This window comes from Salvelinus sp. IW2-2015, unplaced genomic scaffold (genome assembly GCF_002910315.2).
Source record: "Salvelinus sp. IW2-2015 unplaced genomic scaffold, ASM291031v2 Un_scaffold976, whole genome shotgun sequence".
NCBI classification, from domain to species: domain Eukaryota; kingdom Metazoa; phylum Chordata; class Actinopteri; order Salmoniformes; family Salmonidae; genus Salvelinus; species Salvelinus sp. IW2-2015.
In genome coordinates, this window is record NW_019942669.1 from 375,523 (window position 1) to 378,716 (window position 3,194).

A 3,194-nucleotide genomic window follows, 5' to 3' on the forward strand; every position below is an offset into this window, starting at 1 on the left:
GGTTCTGGCTGCCAAGTGGGTGGGCCAATGCCCTCCACGGCTCACCCATGGCTGCACCCCTGTCCAGTCATGCGAAATCCATAGATTGGGGCCTAATGAATTTATTTAAATMAACTGATTTCCTTATATGAACAGTAACTCAGTAAAATCTTTGAAATTGTTGCATGTTGCATTTATATTTTTGTTCAGTATAAGTCCCATGTATTATTACTATTATTATTATTACTACTATTATTACTACTATTATTATGACTAATATTATTATTACTACTAATATTATTATTATTACTATTAATACTATTATTATAGCAACAGGAATCTGATATTCCTTCTATTGATAATGGAGCAGGGCATAAGAGATGCTATAATTGCTATAAGATGCTATAAGAACTCTATGGAACAGGCAACACGCAGGGACGCGAGGAAATATAGACTGACCTCTAAAGTGTACGATCCACGCATACATTAGGATGAGAATAGGAATGAAACAAACAACAAAGTGGTCTGAGTTCACAGSTTTATATTAAAATGCATTAAGTATAGACAATAATGTAACACACTCTACAATGTTCCTCACGTTCAGAAATGTTGGATGAATGAAGGTACATTTTGTCACGTAATGGATGAGACAGCAGTTTGTCTGACGTTTAAGACGGAAAGCTTTTGAGCAAAAGAACATACAGTACCAGTCAAAGGTTTGGACACACCTACTCATTCCAGGGTTTTTCTTTATTTTGACTATTTTCTAGAAATATGTGGGAACTCCTTTAAGACTGTTGGAAAAGCTTTCCAGGTGAAGCTGGTTGAGAGAATGCCAAGAGTGTGCAAAGCTGTCATCAAGGTAAAGGGTGGCTACTTTGAAGAATCTCAAATATAAAATACATTTTGACTTGTTTAACACTTTTTTGGTTACTACATGWTTCCATATGTGTTATTTCATAGWMRTGATGTCTTCACTATTATTCTACAATGTAGAAAATAYTAAAAACAAAGAAAAACCCTGGAATAAGTAGGTGTKCAAATTGTTGACTGGTACTGTATGTAGGTCATGATCATCATTAATCTGTAACACAGTACAATAATACATTGTTATTATAGGCAACATTATTATTTAGTTCAGTTACAGCAGTAGAAATACAAAATTAAAAACGTAATCATTATCATCATTCTAATGCTTCTTATATACAACCCAGTGCCTTACAGAAGGACCTCTTTGTTCTCAGTACATTACACAGGCCTTCCTTCCACTGGCATCAACACAGACTTAAAGGAAAAATACACTGCAAAACGCATTGATGATGTGGCAAGTGACTCTTGAATGCTGACATGCAAAACATTTTGAGACTGTATCAAGAGTGGACTAGTGAAAAAAATACAAAAAATGGTTTTGAGTGAATTTTTCCCTTTAAGCAAGATTAGAAAGATACCATACATTATAAATATGAATGTTAAGGTGCAAAGTCCCCACCCCGACCACACACACACACACACTGTCAGTAGAGAGTAGGGCCTTCCCCAATATGGACAGAGAKCTCTAACGGAGATTCAGACAGAAATATATTATATAGAACAACAAACATCTCTCTTACATGTAGAATGAGGAATCATGACTGCTCTATTCATAACATTCAACAATGTGCACCTGACTCTTTCAGAGAGAATGCCAGCTTGACCTCTGACAAACCCTGACCCCTGACTCATTCTGCCACATAAGAGTGTACACATAAGCACACAGCCTGTGATTGACGACCAGACAATACCTGTGTGCCATTTCTCTCCCTGTCAGTAGTGTAGGTCGGTAGGTGGCTGGCTGTGACGCGTATCTGTCTATGTCTATGTTGGGAGAGTGGTGTCCGTGACTAGGATAACATGGCATAAACTTGACTGATGAGGTCAGAGGTCATGAAGGGTCTTCTAGTACAGAAGCCAGAGGAACAGCTGGTCTTAGAGAGGAGGACGGAACCCTAGTCCCTATATAGTAGGATACTTTTGATAGGAGACKAGTAGGATGCCATTTTGGACGCAGCCATGGGGGGAGGAGTCCCAAAGGGGGAGGTTCTGTTCTACGTCTGTGGGTGGAGTCTGAGGCAAGGGAGGGCCACACCCATATCTGTCTCTGCAATTCCAGCCACTGAGCTCCCATGCTTTGAGCCCAGCCAGGCTCGGACAGCCCAGAAAGCGCACTGTGAGAACAGCGCCAGGACCAACCACTAGTGGCCCCTGTCTGCTACTACACCAAGCAACCGGACAGACCCCAGGCTGCTGCTTATATATCTACTGTTACCCTGTACATAATGTTTACCATGTTCCCCTCAACCTGAAAATCAAGGCTTCATCGGTAAGATACTCTTCCTCATATAACTCCCCCCTCAGCCCACTATATAGCACCRAGCTCCTATCCTGCTAAACTTCACAGGAAGACCACACCCAGAAACATCATCAGTCATACAGGTAACTGCCAAAATAAAGGAAATGGCAACATAAAGTGTCTRCATAGAGCGCTGGGACGAGCCAGAACGACTTCAACGTACCCAGGGCATAGATTCTACAAGTGAAATTCCATCATTTGGTGTTTTGTTGATGGAAAACACCATCTCAGGCTCCGCTCCAGAATCTCCCATAAGTGTTCAATTGGGTTGAGATCTGGTGACTGAGACGGTCATTGAATATGGTTTACATCATTTTCATGCTCATCAAACCATTCAGTGGCCACTCGTGTCCTGTGGATGGGGGTCTTGTCATCCTATAGGGGGTATAGCCATGGAAGCCAAAATAATGGTCTGTCCAGCATTTTAATACATGGCCCTAAGCATGATGGGATGTTAATTACTTAATTAACTCAGGAACCACACCTGTGTGGAGGCACCTGCTTTCTAAATACTTTCTATCCCTCATTTAATCGCTTCCATTATTTTGGCAGTTACCTGTACATGCACACAAACATACGTACTCATGCACACGTACACACACATTAACACTCACACACACATTAACACTCAAAGAGAGAGATGGTTAATAACACTACATATAATACAGGTAAGGTTTATACACTATATAAATCAGGTACAGGTTATAACACTATACTATATAAATCAGGCACAGGTTATAACACTATACTATATAAATCAGGTTACAGGTTATAACACTACAATCACAGAGCATTCCTAAAGGCGTCGCATGATTCCTGATGAACT

General features: G+C 40.4%; 1 long non-coding RNA gene across 5 annotated transcripts in view; it reads right to left on the reverse strand.

The window, feature by feature from the left end:
• Positions 1–503: 503 nt before the first annotated feature.
• Positions 504–3,194, reverse strand: part of LOC139024088 (uncharacterized) — a 10,701-nt gene continuing 8,010 nt past the window's right edge. For all 5 annotated transcript variants that reach the window (XR_011475317.1, XR_011475314.1, XR_011475315.1 and 2 more), the window contains one exon: positions 504–2,995. This is a non-coding gene — a long non-coding RNA (uncharacterized lncRNA). The remainder of the gene's footprint in view (positions 2,996–3,194) is intronic.